The sequence below is a fragment of the Leguminivora glycinivorella genome, chromosome 7 (assembly GCF_023078275.1).
Source record: "Leguminivora glycinivorella isolate SPB_JAAS2020 chromosome 7, LegGlyc_1.1, whole genome shotgun sequence".
Taxonomy (NCBI): domain Eukaryota; kingdom Metazoa; phylum Arthropoda; class Insecta; order Lepidoptera; family Tortricidae; genus Leguminivora; species Leguminivora glycinivorella.
Window position 1 is genome coordinate 11,710,830 of NC_062977.1, and position 17,585 is coordinate 11,728,414.

Sequence of the window (17,585 nt, forward strand, 5' to 3'; positions counted from 1 at the left end):
GCTTCAGACGGTACTACTTGGCATTTCATACCGCCTAAAAGTCCAAACTTTGGTGGGTTATGGGAAGCTGGTATTAAATCAACAAAATACCATATTAAAAGGGTTATTGGTGATTCTACGCTTACTTACGAGGAAATGTCAACGTTACTCAGCCAAATTGAAGCTTGTTTAAATTCGCGTCCTATTTCAGTGCTGTCTAACGACCCAAATGAGCCAAGTCCGTTGACACCTGGCCATTTTTTAATAGGTGAGTCATTAGTAACAGTACCGGAAAGGAACTTTGAAAGTTCGAATATTGTTAGCTTAAAACGATGGCAATTGACTCAGCATATATTGCAAAACTTTTGGCGTCGGTGGTCTAATGAATATTTGACCTACTACTTACATCGTTATAAGTGGTCACATCAGGTTCAGGAACCATCAATTGGAGATGTCGTTTTGGTAAAGGAAGATGACCTTCCTCCTTCAAAGTGGCTTTTTGGTAAAATTATACAAAAACACCCGGGTACAGATTCATTAACCAGAGTAGTCACCATACAATGTAAGAATACTTTAATAAAACGACCGACTTCAAAAGTCATTATACTGCCAGTGACGGAATAGATATGTATTGTTAATTAATATGTGCTTAGATAAGAATGAAGAATTGTATGTTCAATTAAGAAGATTAAAGGTAATGTTATGTTTTAAGTTAATGTTACTTAGAAAAACCGCACCACAATGTTAAGTAATTTAGTTCAATTTTTGTTAATTTAGTTATTTCAAGGTGGGCGGTCATAGTGAAGGACAAGTTGTCCTTGGTGGGCGGTATGTATAAAACGCCTACTTTCGATAGTTGTCTCAATATCCCGAGAGATGTCGCTTTTCCTTCTGTAAACTAGCTAACGGTTGTGCATCGTAGTTTTGTTAAGATATTTTAATTATTTTGTGTTCGGTGTGATTTGTGTGGAATTAAACATACTTTTGTTTATTATTAAACTGGGTGTTTAATTGAAGCTCTTCCTTTTCGAGGCCAGTGTCTAAGTTAAACAACAGTTTATGCTATTTTCCCCCTAGAATTTGCCCAACTGTTGCCACGTGTTTAGGTCTCTCAGGAGGAAAATGGAAAACTAGTGTAATTACACTAATTACTTTTATATTTCGACTATATTAATGCCACTAGTCAGTAGTAGAGATGATGTTGCGAGTGCCTAAAACTAAATTCCTATTTAATTTGACGCGCGCAGGAGGGTAGGCGGATTTGCCTCTATACACAGAAAAAAAAAATTACTTGAAGCAAGTAATATTATTTGAGTCAAGATCTTTTGGGATTTCGATATAAGGAAAATGGAGAATTACTTAGATTGAGATATAAAATGTTTCGCATTATAGTTCTTAGATCAAGAACTACTTTTTTGTATCAACATTTTAAATATCTCTTCCACTAAAAGCTAATAACTGTTGTTTCAAGAGAGAAAGCATTTTGACATAATTATTCCTTTTCTTAATTTAACATTGAAAGGCTCTTTAACGAAGATTGAATGTATTTTGTTTATAATAGTATTAAAAATTGGCTCAAAAGCGTTAGTTCTTATTGTAAAATAGCACATATTCTCTTCAAATGATGTAAGGCTCTTTTTTCAAAAGCTAAATTGTTTAACCCAAGAACGAAAATATTTAAAACAAGATATTTTCGTTCTTGGGTCAAACAATTTAGCTTTTAAAAAAAGATCCGTACATCATTCTCTTCAAATGATGTAAGGTTCTTTTTTTAAATGCTAAATTGTTTGACCCAAGAACGAAAATATCTTGATCTAAATAGCTGATTAATTTACTCAAGAGCGTTTTGTTCTTATTGTCAAATGGCCCATATTCCGGTCAAATGATGTAAAGCTCTTTTTTTAAAAGCTAAATTGTTTGACCCAAGAACGAAAATATCTTGTTCTAAGTAACCGAGATAATTTACTCAAAAGCATTAATTGTTCTTGCAAAATAGTTCCTTTCTTGTTGTAAAATGGAACTTATTCGAATCAAATGAAGTAAAGCTCTTCTTTTAAGAGTGTTTAATTCTTCTTATAAAAAGTGTCATTCTTGTCGTAAAATGGAACGTATTCCAATCAAATGAAGTAAAGCTCTTCTTTTAAGAGTGTTTAATTCTTCTTATAAAAAGTGTCATTCTTGTCGTAAAATGGAACGTATTCCAATCAAATGAAGTAAAGCTCTTCTTTTAAGAGTGTTTAATTCTTCTTATAAAAAGTGTCATTCTTGTCGTAAAATGGAACGTATTCCAATCAAATGAAGTAAAGCTCTTCTTTTAAGAGTGTTTTATTATTTTTATAAAAAGTGTCATTCTTGTCGTAAAATGGAACGTATTCCATTCAAATTAGGTAAATCTCTTCTTAATCACGACTATAAGGTGTGCCGTTCTCGAGAATGTTCTCCGTTTACTATGGGCTTTGAGCGAGAACGTTTCCTATACAAAATGGAGAACATTCTCGAGAACGGCACAACATGAGCTACAACACTTTTCATACGGACGTTTGTGTATTTGGCGCGTTTACAAAATTTACCATTTTATTTTTGTTTTATTCTTATCATTTTTATGTCTCAAATGAAATACTTATGATGTATTTTTTTATCTATTTAACATCTTTAGTTTTGTTTGCCTACCTTTATAATAATTATGGTCATTTCATCACTATAGACTTTGCGACAATTATGACTTGATTAAATTACCTACCTTAATAAAACAATAATAAAATGGTATATTTTGTAACTAGGATAAATACACAAATTTCCACTTTTAAAGAAGAGGTTTAAATTTTGATGGAGTGCGTGTCCCTTTACAACAAGAACCAGAAATACAAACTTAAAAGAAAAGCTTAATGTAAGTATGTAATTAGAATACGTTCTATTTTACAACTAGAACGAACATGTTACAAGAAGAATTATCTTAACCCACAGAAGTGCTAATCAACTCAAGATTTAACTTTTTACAAAAAGACTTGTGCCGTTTTAAGTATGAATGAGTTTTGATAGTATTCCAGTCTAATTTATACAAGCCAAATTAGTTTTGAAACACATTTATACCTATTCGGAAATAATGGAATGAAAGTGAAATGTAAGTTTCTCATTTATTTTATGCACCAGTTAAAGAAAGTAATTACAAATTCAGAACCTATCAGTATCACTATACAGTATTAAAACAGAATTTAGAACGGAAAACATTTTGACTTATAAGCATATAGGTACATAAATGTATGAGCTACCAAGATTGATTAGAGCTACAAAGTACCAAGATTCTCTACAAGTCAAACTTAGAATAAATCACGTCAATTGTAAATAGATGGTGCAAATACTTAAGTAGGTACATAAGACCAAATGTCATAGATACAATTTCTGTAGCTTAGTATATTTTTACATTTCAAGAACTTTATAGTCTAAGATCCGTACTAAGCTCGATCTTCACCGACGTGTTAACCAGGTGAAAATAATATTTTATTAAGTAAAATAAGTTTCTGAACATGTCTTACTATGGTAACCTCAATAAAAATGGTCAAGATTATATAAAAAAAAATTCAAAGATTTTTAAAAAATAATCTTGACCATTCATTTTTATTGAGGAGACATGTTCAGAAACTTATTTTCATCTGGTTAACACGTTGGTGAAGATCGAGCTTAGTACGGATCCTATACTATAATAAAATTAAAACGTCTAAGTTTAAAACGTCAACTATATACGGTGGTACCTACTGTATCATACGCCGTATGGATTTGATACACTTTTTTTGAATAATTACGTGGAGGTGCTCACACACTTGGGGATACTTGGCGTGAAAAACGTGGTAAATCTTAAACAACAAGTCGAACGTCTTTGCAGCTGAATGCACGTGGTATTTGATATCATGAATAACGATGTATATCTGGGCGAAGTTTTGTAGCGGTCGTTGTATGAGCACGGAGGGTTGCACGGTATCCTTCCGGGCTGCAGCCTTAGCTTTCTGGGCTGCGATTACGCTGTCGATATCTCCGGCGTCCTGCATTAAAAACATAATTTAAAAGTAATGCCATAGTTCCCAGGAATATCCCACTGCTCAGCAGAGGCTCCACTACAAAAATATAAGTTCTTTTTTCTTCATTAAAATATGTACAGCAGAGACTTAGTCATATAGAAAATGGAATTTTAAGGTACACAATAGTTAGTTGTTTTACAAGGGGGAAAAGTTGTTGTTTAACCGCACGTGCCAATATTGAAACCTGAGCAACCGAAAGATTCCAATATTGAACCACTCGCGAGCGTAGCGAGTGGTTCGAAAAGTGGAATCTTGTGCGTTGCGAGGGTTTCAAGGGACGAAGGTTAAACAAACTTTGCCGCCGAGTGAAACACAAAAATGTTCACCACACCAACACGAAGAAAACACTGACTATAAAACATCAAACTAAATCAAAACTATCAATTTATTCAATAATTATGATTCAAAATAGTCATATATATTTCGGTAATTTCCACCAGGAAGCTAAAATTAAAGATATCAAGTGAAATTTTGTTTGAAATTATTTGGCACTCTAGTGGATAAAATGCAATTTTGCTATCTGTTTTTGAATAGCAAAGTAAGCCTTTACCAGTTGGTGTGGTGAAAAGTTTTTAATTTTTCCCTTAATTATTGTAATTAAATAAAGAAGTAACAAATACCAAAACATGGTAAGTAAAATATGACTTCATTATGGTGGCTCTATGGCAACTTTGCATGCCTCACAGTTTACACACGTAGAGTGTGTTTAGTAAAACGTCCCACTTTGTCGGTTACCATTAAGGCAAGATTTACTTGTATCTTTATATGAATAAACTGACAAAGCGGCTTTATAGCAATCGACAAAGTGGGACGTTGTCCCATGCACACTCACTAGTAATGATTTTCATATAAAATGAGTGGGAAATATTAAATGGAATACTACTTTATTATGTTCTGGGAACATATTTACCAAAATGAAATATATTGAACTCGCTTGACTCGAAGAGTAAAATAGTAAAACATTAACTGAACAGTTACACAACTTTTATAGTTAATAATATAAATGTATATTAATGTTAAAATAAATAGAATAAAACCCTTAAATTTGGATTGGATGCATCTAATACTTACATCTATCTGAACTAATAAGCCCTGGATTGATTCAGTGGTTGAGAATTTGACTTTCCTAGATTTCCGGCCTTTGGGTGGTATTAAAAAATATAGCAGGTAAATCTGCACCGGAATTATTTTGTCTGAAATTAAAAAAAAATTATATGAGACATTAGACTCACACATATTTTCATAAAATGATCAATTATGAATGCATTGTAATTAATTACGTTTTAACGGCCTCTGTATCTTTCTTCGTGGGTAGTGACTCTGCCTATGAAGTACAAGGTCCTGGGTTGAACTTGAATCCCATTTGAATTTGAACATTTTCAAGTTGTCATCCAACAAACTGAATGCTAATGGCTGAATGTGATCTGCTTGTGTGCTCTTTTTCTTTTCGTTCGTTTTTTTGCGTCGTTGTCATTGCTGTGAAAAATAAATTGGTGATTGCGATGGCAAGTATACCTACTAAAATAAATATAAGACGCTTTGATTAAGAGAAGTGTTCTAAAGGAAATACGGCGTTTATTTTTAATGTATTTAGTGTAGTAACTGGCCACAGTGGCCACCTTACACCAAAATCATTTTTGGTGTAATGAATTCTGTGACCTATGAAATAAGCTTTGTTCATAGGTCACAGAATTCATTTTAGTATAACATGGCCAGTAATAAAAATCTTATGCTAAAATCAATTATATTTATATATGTATGGAATTTATCTGTAATATTCATATTCATATATTCATATTCATTTATTCATAAAATTAACAATTTTACATGTCAAAGTTAAAGTTAAATTATCATAATTAGAGTACAATACAATATTACATTTTAAAAATAGAAAATACTCTCAAATAAATTCAATAATTAATTTAAAAAAGAAATAGATGTTGAACAATAATTACAAAAAATAATAATAATATTATGTGATCGTATTGAACATTAAATTGCATTATTATTATAATATTCTGAGATGTCATAAAAAGCATTAATATAAATTGTATACATATATAAATAGAATTGAGGTGGCTAGTTATTTTGAGGAATGTCTTACCAGAGTATCTACTTTGCTGTCTTTTCAAATGGCCCAGGTTTCAAGAAAATCATGTACAGTTTCAATTGTTTGTGTCTTAATTCAAAGGTGTTATTCCACCTTTCACAAACTTGGTCCCATAGCTCATTATATTTCAGCCAAATAGCGTCGTCATTTGAAGCAGTCCCTGAAATAAAACAAAAAAAAAATTATCGAAACTTCGCTATACTTTGTGAAATCAAAAGGAAAAAAGACAACAGACAGATAGAGTTACTATTGCATTTATATTATTAGTAGGTACGAATATAAGTATGGATTTTACCTTGATTATTTTCCACAGACTCTACATCTGTATCCGAATCCCTATTAGAGCAAGTGGGTTTAAGCCCCTGCACTTTTCTCCTGATATGTACAGGAGATTTCGAACCTTGTCCACTAATGTGCCTTTAGCGGGCACATATTTTCTTGAAGCAGATTTGCATGTTGGCACAGCTTTCATATAGTAGGTATATATACTTTCAGTTGGGAAAAGTGAAACTATTTTTGCAGCTAGCAAATTGAATTCTTCTGGTTTGATGTTGCTGAGGAAAAAAATATTTTGAATAATCTTCATTCATATTTAAGTATTAATACTAATTTTATTATAGAAACCAGACAGAAAACCATCACAACTACCCTTGACGTAAATGCATAATTTTGCTCCCTTGTGAAAGAATATCTAACTCGCACTAGTCGTCAATCCATCTGGATTGACATGCAAGTACAGTCACCTGTAATAATATCTTACGCAATAAAGGCTGCAAAAATATCTGCCACTAATACCTTACGAGACATTGTAAGAGTGTGTAAGATATTTTTGAGGCCTTCGTTGTGTAAGACATTATTGCAGGTGACTGTACCAAGCCTGAAACTACTGCTGTCTGGTCTCCTATAATCCATTAGCTAAGTACTTACTTGTTAACAATAAATGTGTAGTGATATTTCACCAAAACATCAACAATGATGCTTTTTTGCGAGTTCAATTGTTTGTATTTTTGATAATAATTTAGAACACTATTTACTTGTGGAGTACATTGGCGGATACTCTTCAATTCAAATTATGGCAGTGAAAGCCTACTTGGTACACTTAAGTAGGAATCCAAATCCAAAGTAATGTCTGTCAGAATAACTGACTGATCTTGATCAACTTGCATCACTTCTATACAGTTTGTTTTCGCTTTAATAACCATTAAATCTTCATTGAAGAAGTATGCAGTTTCAGTATCAGTAACTGAGTCTAAGTAATCTTGTAGTTTACTTTTTAGTTTAATTCGGTGCACAATGTGTTTGCAAAGCTCTTTCAAGTATCATTTAAAACCAAATATTTGAACTGTTCCTTGCTTATATCATTTTCTGTAAAAAAAAATAACTTAAATAATTGGATATCAATGATCTTATACTTATTGAAGCATATTTGATAGCTATCGCGGAACTCTCCTATGTATATTGAAATGGGAAATGAACGAAATATGTGGATCAAAAACGAATAAATATCTGTAATAACTAAAAATAGCACAAAACCACAATATCATTAAGTCTTGCGGTTGGAGACAGGCTGAATCAAAGTCTTCCACTGCGACATGGTGACAAAATATATTTGAAATTTAAAAACTTCAGAAGACAAATGAACATCTTGATCGACCCCGGAGATGTATGGCAGTTGCAAAATAAACGATTAAGAAGCTTTCGTTATTTTGATTTAAAATTTCACGATTTTCACACATTATTTGAACAAAATGGGACTTCGAGTATTAATATAACTTGTTTTATTTACATCCACGTGTCAAAATGCCCATTGTCTCGTTTTGATAAGATAATACTTTAGTTCTTAATAGTTTAGTAACATACAAATATATCTAGCAAATGAGTAAAAATGTAAATGATGTACTTAGGTAATTTTGTTTAACCTAACATTTAATATGTATCTTGGTAAAACAAAAATGCTTACTTTACGCTTTAAAGAGAAACTATTTTATCTGCCATACCTTTTGATCTGCCAGCGATATTCTAGAAAATACACAACTTACTTTTAAAGTTCTCGACGACTACTGACGGCAAATCCCAGGATACCAATTTGTTTTCTGTGTCTTCTTCCATTATTTTAGTAGGTATACTTGCGATTGCAATCACCAAGTTAATTTTACCACCATAACACTTTCACAGCAATGACAACGACGCAAAAAAACGAGCGAAAAGAGCACAGAACAGTACACGAGCAGATCACATTCGGCCGTTAGCTTGGTTTGTTGGATGACAACTTGAGAATGTTGCCAGTATCAGTTTTTTTTTACCCAATAAATACATCAGTAATCACAAGTCCAACCTAGATAATGTAACTATAGATGGTTAAGCAAAGCATGAGAGTAAAAAATGGCGGCAAATTTGAATAATGTGCTCATACATTGTCGTCCCATAGAAAATTTTAATTTTGTTCTCACGATTTGCTTGACCGTCTATATACAGTCTGGCAAAAAAGAGTAGAAAATAATAGGGGCACCACTGTCTATGTAAAACGTCTTGCATATGGCAACTATTGAATCACTTTGACGTCTCTTTTGTATGAAAACAGTAAGTGTAGCCATGATAAAAAAAATAGTTCAATTTCTACTCTTTTTTGCCAAGCTGTCACATGGGAAAGAGGCCCGAAGTTTAGTCTCTTTCCGTCTTAATGCTATTGCACGGTCACACATTCGGTGTTTTTTGGATAAACTATTTTTAAAAATGCTACCCGACGGCAAATTATGTAAGAAATAAAAGTTGTCATGTAGTATTTTTCAAAATAATGCGTATTTGAGGCAAAATTTAATAAAATCTGTTTTTGTTTTATATGCAACCATAAAATAGGTACCTTATTTCAAGAAAATCTTGGGCGATCCCGCCTTCTAACCTATTGGGCTTTATTTTCCTACTTGTCAAAAGTATAAAATCATGCACCAGTTACTTCTGGAGGGGCCTATTTTTAAGGAAGGCAAAGATCATTGAAAAAAATATTTTTCTTAAGTAATAAAGTGCAGGTACGACAAATGATCGACATTTCTATAAAAAAAACGACATTTTTAACCTGTAAGCAAATTCCAAAAACGTTTAATTTAGAAATAGTACGTTTTATGAGTAAACATACGTAACTTCATGATAGATAATCAGTATGTAATCTATGTGATTGCACTTGTATGGTTTGTAACGTGTCTTTTTTGGTAGGTACATACCTACACTTGAAAATGCCACGCGTTAAGGCTTAACTTTTTTATATCTAAATGTCAATTGTTCGTTGTATGGTTATTTTTAAAACTGTATGTTTTAAATTATGCGAAAAATACAATAAATTATAGACGATCAAGCAAATCGTGAGAGTAAAAAAACAAGCGAAATTAAAATTTTCCATGGGACGTAAAACCCGCGCCCTTGCAGTTTGCCGCCATTTTTTATTCTCACTTTTTGCTTGACTGTCTATACTAAGAAATAAACATTTTTTTTATTTACATCTCGTTTGCCTCCTATTAAACAATAATAAAAAAACTTATAAAAGTAACTGGTGCATGATTTTAATCAAACTTAAAAATAATGCGTATTTCATTATTTTGATAAACACTAGAAAGGAATTTTCGAAATGTATAAGTACCTATGCAAAACTAAGTAGCAACACGCTAAGTAGCTCTATGCCTTTGTTGTTTTATGAAACGGTTTATTATTTTATGCCTTTTACAATTATTTCAAAAACATATCAAAAGCGTGGTAGATTGTGTGAAGATTGTTCGCTAAACCATTCTCCAAGATTATCGGGTAAAAAATGAATACAGCAACACTGCTCATAGCAAAAAATGCAACTTCTTGAGACAAGATTTGTAAATTTTGTTGCAAGAACTAGCAAGAAATAATATCTTGGAGCAATAATGCTTTTGCTTTCGAAGGTCTTGATTTAAGATTCAAATATTTCGACTGTCTTGAGACAAAAACGATTTTTTCCGTAACATAGGTAAGTATATATAGGTATACAATACAATTACATGCAAACAGACAAAGTATTTAATCCTCGCTATGGTTTGTACAACGCATATAAGCCAATATTTAGGTATATAGATTGCGGTGCCGGTACAATCTTCAGTACCAGACTAAAATGTCCGGTACCTGCGTCGTACCGGGAATTCCCGCTACTTCGATACTTTTCAGTACCTACTAATTGTTTTTCCAGCAAACATTACTAAAACCCGTGACAAATGCTTTGCTTGCTTCTTATCATACAAATTTATAGTCTATAGTAATACTGAGTGTGGGTGTTGTTGTCTATAGTAGTATTTGTAGTCCTTAGTCATATTATATATTATTACATTCTTCATTGTTAATTTAACTGAATCTTGAGTGAAACTAGTAATATCTTCTACCGAGAAATATATTAGGTACTTGCTTTTAGGATTTCTGATTCTTGATTGTTAATTTAGCCGAATCTTGATTGAACTAGTAATATCTTCAACCGAGAAATTTTTTATTTCCTTTTAAAATGTCTAAATTCTTGATTGTTAATTTAACTGAATCTTGAATAAAACTAGTAATATCTTTTACCGAGAAGTATATTATTTGTTTTGAGATAATCTTAATTCTTGATTGTTAATTTAAGTGAATCTTGAATAAAACTAGTAATATCTTCTACCGAGAAATATATTACTTGCTTTTAGAATGTCTAAATTCTTGTTTGTTAATTTAATTGAATCTTGAATGAAATTAGTAATATCTTTTAATACCGAGAAATATATTACTTTCTTTTAGATTGTCTTAATTCTTGGTTATTAATTTAACTGAATCTTGAATGAAACTAGTAATATCTTCTACCGAGAAATATATTACTTGCTTTTAGATTGTCTTAATTCTTGACTGTTAATTTAACCGAATCTTGAATGAAACTAGTAATATCTTTTACCGAGAAATATATTACTTGCTTTAAGATTTTTTAAATTCTTGATTGTAAATTTAACTGGATCTTGAATGAAACTAGTAATATCTTTTACCAAGAAATATATTACTTTCTTTAAGATTGTTTTAATTCTTGATTGTTAATTTAACAGAATCTTGAATGAAACTAGTAATATCTTTTACCGAGAAATATATTACTTGCTTTAAGATTTTTTAAATTCTTGATTGTAAATTTAACTAGATCTTGAATGAAACTAGTAATATCTTTTACCAAGAAATATATTACTTGCTTTAAGATTTTGTAAATTCTTGATTGTAAATATAACTAGATCTTGAATGAAACTAGTAAAATCTTTTACCAAGAAATATATTACTTGATTTTAGAATGTCTACATACTTGGCTGAATATTTCAATAATTCTTGGGTGAACTAAATAATATCTCCTATCAAGTAATATATTACTTGCTTGAATACTTTTCAGTTGTTCATTTGAGATTTAAATGTAATCTTGAGCTAAGTTTGACTCTATATTGGCACAAGAATGAATTCTTAAATCAAATCTGCTTAATCATTCTTCAGGTGAGAAATAAATTAGTTTTGATTTGAGATATAAATTTTGACTCAAATAATATTTGCTTTCATCCAAGATTTTCGGTCTTGAATATGAAGAATTTTAAATTTTTGAAACGTTAGTGAGATTATCTTATTTCAAGATATATATATTTGAGATCAAGAAATATTAGGTGAAACACATCTGGTTCTTGTTTCAAAAAACCATTTTTTTCTGTGTACTTTTGACAGGCGCTACATACTTCAACGGCACGGCCGGGCTCACAACTTGGGCAGGCAACTCGTGCCAATCGGGAACTTTCTGACTGGTGCGAACTTTCCTCCGGTGTTCCTCAGGGTGGTATACTCTCACCTCTGCTGTTTTCTGTCTTTGTTAATTTAATCACGCCCTTTATTAATTGTTCATATCACTTGTACGCCGACGACTTGCAATTGTACACTTAAGTGGGGATCGATAATATAGATGAGGCTATAACGCGGCTAAATAACGACCTTTGTAGCATTTCTTCCTGGTCGAAAGATTTTGGAATCGATGTCAACCCGTCTAAGTGTCAAGCTATCGTTCTCGGGACTCCGCGGTCAATTTTACTCTCCGACCTTACATATGTAAGACACATTCTGTTTGAGGGTACCGTAATACCGCTGTCGTCGCAAGTGAGAAACCTGGGGTTGATCATCGATCGGGGCCTGTCCTGGGAGCCACAAGTTTCTGACATATGTCGCAGAGTTACAAATACCCTAAGGTCATTGTACAGATTTAAGCACTTCTTGCCGACCAGTACTAAAATTCTACTCGTACAGGCTCTTGTGCTACCAGTCATAGATTATAGCGATGTATGCCTTACCAATCTTTCACAAGGATTATCAGACAGGTTAGATAGACTTTTAAATAACTGCATAAGATTTATCTTCGGCCTCCGCAAGTATGACCATGTCTCCATTTATCGGCGGAAACTTAACTGGCTTCGTCTACGTGATCGCAGATGCCTCAGAGTGCTATGTATGCTGTACAGTATATTAAATGACCCAGCAACACCGGAGTACCTGCGGTCTAAATTTCACTTTGTTACTGCACAGCCAGGCCGGGAGCTTCGATCTTCTCGGAAACTCATATTGTCAGTCCCTCTCTATCGCACCGGATCCATGTACAACTCTTTCACATTACATTCAATTCGTCTTTGGAATAATCTCCCTCTTGAGATAAGGCAAACTCAGACCAAGTCTCTGTTCAAGATCAAGTTGCGCAAACATCTTTTAGAAAAGTCTCTTAATCAAGCGTCGTAATAGTTATAAGGCAGGTATATAATATGTATATATGTATAGTACAGTGTTTTTCAAAGTGTGGGTCGCGACCCCCAGGGGGGTCGCGGCATCTATCCAAGGGGGTCGCGAAGTTCAGCTTTATGATAAACTGGTTATGTTTTTTTTTTAACTTAAAAAAGTCAAATTCTTGAAAATTAAAAGGTTAACCTTAAAAAACTAATTTTATGATAAATAAATAAATTGTGTTTATTTGTTGAAAACGTCAGCTCGCATAAATATGAAGTAGCAAATGGGATCAAAACTTTAAGGGCTTCTTTTACTAAATGCAGCCATTCTTTTAACCCAGAACGCATCAATTGAAATGGTGCTTCTTTCACCGAGGCGTTGACATCGGCCAGCTCAACGGAGTTAATATTAAAAAAAAAATTCAATATCCAACTTTCCATCACCAATCAATGTTTCAGTTGAGAAATAACTTTGGAGTTGGTTTTTTAAACTTTGCAAGCTCTCCACTATATCTGATGATATTTCTTGAATGATTTTAGCCATGCAAGGGAAACAATCAAACTGCATACGCATACGCAAACTGCATGCTGTGTTAAATGTAGTCCAGTCCAAACTCAATTTTTGCTAGAAATCCGTTAACTTTATCTTTTTCTCTAATTATGTTTTCGTCCCTTTCTTTGCAGACTTGCGATCATAACATTTAAGTGGTCAAAGATACCGGCAAGATATGCTACTTTCAATATCGTAACATAAGCAGCAACAATATTGTAAAAACATTAATAATTCTGATTGAAGCTCTATAACGCGTGTCAAAACCCTTCCTCTCGAAAGCCATCTCACCCCTGAGTGATAAGTAATAAAGTACACCCATATCTACGCATACTATTCGCAATAGACGAGTTTGCGAACCTTTGATCGAATTTACAACTTTTATTTATAAAAGTTTTAAATTCGATTCGATGTGCTGAAAGATGTTATGTTGTGCAGTAAGTTATAGGTAATATTAGAAACGAGGTATGGGGGGTGGCACCATAAAGTTTGAAAAACACTGGTATAGTATATGTAAGTATATTTATGTAAATTTGTAAGTAAGTATACTCGTATTATGTAGTTTTATTTTTGTAAACGTTTGTATGATATGATATGTATGTAACCATTTAGGTTTATTAAGTAGATATTCAATTTCTCGTCTTGTTATATTTCTTGCACCTATTAGCTCTTATTGATCTCTGTTTGGCCCAAAGGTTAGCTGGTAGAGAATGCCTTTTGGTATTAAGTTCGCCTTTTGTACATTTTTTTTACTGTGCAATAAAGTTTAAATAAATAAATAAATAAATAAACTTTAAATTCCGTCATAACTTTTTTCTGGTACGCCAAAAAAATTTGAAAAAAAATATATTGACAGGTACCAAATAGGTAGTAAATATTGACTAAGATATCAATTAGTAGTGTTGTCTAGAACTATGTAAACCAAAAATGGTCCAGACATCCTGACGTCAGAATGTCTGGCCACTTTATTCGCTCGATTTTTCGATATCAGTGGAGGTACCAAACATATGTACTCAGGTACCAAATAGTATCAAATAGGTACTAAATTTTAGTATGTACTAAACATCAAATATCTGTAGTGGTCCAGGGGTCCTGACGCTCACAATTTTATCTCTGCTTTTGTCTCAACCATTATTGCCTAGTGTCTACTTCGTTTAAGTTAATAATCTTTAACATGTCTTTACATAAATATAATTGTCAACTTATCTGTATCAATTTTGCGCCAAGTTTGTAACTCGGATGTAAGCTGGTTACCTACAGCACAGGCATCGCCTAGTGCAGTGGTTTTCAAACTTTATGGTGTCACGGCCCTTTATGACCCCTTAATTTTTTTCGCGACCCCCATACCTCGTTTATTTGCCAAATATTAGCTATATGGAGTACTAGCTTTTGCCCGCGGCTTCGCTCGCGTTAGAAAGAGACAAAAAGTAGCCTATGTCACTCTCCATCCCTTCAACTATCTCCACTTAAAAAATCACGTCAATTCGTCGCTCCGTTTTGCCGTGAAAGACGGACAAACAAACAGACACACACACTTTCCCATTTATAATATTAAGTATGGATAACATAATTTTTAAGAAAAAAAAAACCGCCTAGAAGGTGATAAATAATTTCAAATGTTGGATTATGTTATCAATTCGTCTGTATATTTTTTAATGTTTGTTATTCGATATCTCCGTCATTTCTGAACCAATTTTGAAATCTCGATGATTCTGAAGTACTTACAGATGAGAATGATTATCAGAACGGAACTCTAACCAGGGGCGGCTCACTCTTCATCAGCAGTTCCACTGCACCAAATTATGTCACTGTTCTGGACGTAAGTGCATGCTGTTCTTATAAAAATACCAAAGTCACTATAAGTGTGCCGTTCAGATTTGAGAAGTTCCATTCTGACCATCATCAGCAGTTCCACTGCACCACATGTCACTGTTCTGGACGTAAATTTGACTTTATTAAGTATGAACCAGGTCAACGTTTCTCTTAATAAACTTCGGACCCCCCAAAGCACAAGCGATGTTCTCTCAAATTCTGTATTGTCTTAGTTTAATTTCTTCCTTTTATGATGAATGTTGAATTTGTGTAGATAAATAAATGTTTTAATGTTTTTAATTTATAATTTATGTACATACACGATGTAGCATGAGGAAACCGAATTTACAGCGTATTCCTCATCATATTAGAAGAGTAAAATGTCATATAAACTTTTCTGGATTTCGCCTACTTTCAGAGTAAAGCATGAGCATTTAAAAGCATTAAAAAAAACCGGCCAAGTGCGAGTCGGTCTCGCCTGCCGAGGGTTCTCTCTCTCAAAAACTCTCAAAAACTCTCAAAAGGTAAAATAATTTTCAGGGATAATTATTTATAATGTTAACCGATTTCGACAGTTTTTAGGGTTCCGTAGTCAACTAGGAACCCTTATATTTTCGCCATGTCTGTCTGTCCGTCCGTCCGTCCGTCCGCGGATAATCTCAGTGACCGTTAGCACTAGAAAGCTGAAATTTGGTACCAATATGTATATCAATCACGCCGACAAAGTGGTATAAAAAATGGAAAAAAATGTTATTTTTAGGGTAACCCCCCGTGGGGACTGATTTTTTTTTCATTCTAACCCCAACGTGTTAAAAATGAATAATGGTTTACTAAAATCGTTTTTTGATAATATTAATATTTTCGGAAATAATCGCTCCTAAAGGAAAAAAAAGTGTGTGTGTCCCCCTCTAACTTTTGAACATATGTTTAAAAAATATGAAAAAAATCACAAATGTAGAACTTTATAAATACTTTCTAGGAAAATTGTTTTGAACTTGATAGGTTCAGTAGTTTTTGAGAAAAATACGGAAAACTACAGAACCCTACACTGAGCGTGGCCCGACACGCTCTTGGCCGGTTTTTACTTTATTTTAAAGATAATGTTTTACGCAAAATCTCGTATTAATTTGAAGTACGATATACCTACATTCAGAAAGATGGTTAAATTGAAAGTTAAAATATAAAAAGTTTTTGTCAATAAAAAAAAAAGTTTTCTAGATACAGACACGATTTTATTTTTCCTATAAAATTTAGCGGAGATAAGATAGATAAATATACTATAATGATTATGCACCGAAGTATGTTGAAAAGGAGGATGCTATATGTTAATTCAACATTATCTTATTCAATTAAACTGAAGATTTTATAATTTGTAATTGCTTAATAAATCTCATCAACTCATCATAAACCCCAAGCTTGTACTATTATACATTCTGTGCCCCAAGTGCGTTTTCACATTATCCGATCCGATATCGGATTTTTTTTTTTTATTTTTGCCTTCAAATTTTGCTCAAAGTTTTGCCTTTATCAAATTGTAAGTAAATGTGAACATGCCTTAATAGTAGAAGATAATAATTTAAAAAAAACTTAGGCGTGAAGCGCGGGAAAGGTGACAGATTGGTCGGAGCTGTCAGGGACATTGAAAAACCCCAGAAAGTAATTCATCATCATCATCATCATATATTATCAGCGCTTTATCGCCCACTGCTGAGCATAGGCCTCTCTTCTAGTACTCCACTTCTCCCGGTCCTGGGCTAGTCTCATCCAGTTGTGACCCGCAATTTTCCGGATGTCATCGATCCAATTAAGAAAGTAATTAATTAAATAAAAATAAGTAGAAAATACAAGAATTATTAAATTAATTAATTGAGATACGGTTGTACTCACGTTATTATATCGCTATTGCTGCGACATGTTTCGGGCCAATCGGAGGCCCCTCTTCAGGCGTATAGGAGTTCACGCGACGGCTAGACTCCTACGCCTAGACTACGGCTAGATTTGAATATGTCTCACGGAAGTTTAACGTGTATAATTATTAAATTAATTTGTTTGATTTATCTTATGCAAGCATAGGTAGTTGTAAACTAATCAAAGTTCAATAACCTTCCCTATGGGCATCTTCCGAATTTGGGTCCCCCCATTTAGCACAAAACGTGACGATAATGAAGCATAAAATCTGTCTAAAAATTTACTTTTTAACCGCCTTCCAAATCTCAAAGGAAGGGGTTATCAAATCGTCTGTATGTTTTTTTTTTCTTTTTTTTTATGTTTGTTCCTCGATATCTCCGTCGTTACTAGACCGATTT

At 33.0% G+C, this 17,585-nt stretch overlaps 1 long non-coding RNA gene across 2 annotated transcripts; it reads right to left on the reverse strand.

Annotated features, from left to right (window-relative positions):
* Nucleotides 1-3,573: 3,573 nt before the first annotated feature.
* Nucleotides 3,574-8,582, reverse strand: LOC125227805. 2 transcript variants are annotated; one of them, XR_007177220.1, is made up of 7 exons: nucleotides 8,202-8,582; nucleotides 7,090-7,527; nucleotides 6,458-6,716; nucleotides 6,157-6,322; nucleotides 5,333-5,528; nucleotides 5,124-5,245; nucleotides 3,574-4,016 (listed from the first exon to the last, which is right to left on the reverse strand). It is a non-coding gene; the product is annotated as an uncharacterized LOC125227805 (long non-coding RNA). The 2 variants fall into 2 exon arrangements; XR_007177221.1 differs by lacking the exon at nucleotides 7,090-7,527 and having other exon boundaries at nucleotides 8,202-8,557.
* Nucleotides 8,583-17,585: the final 9,003 nt, after the last annotated feature.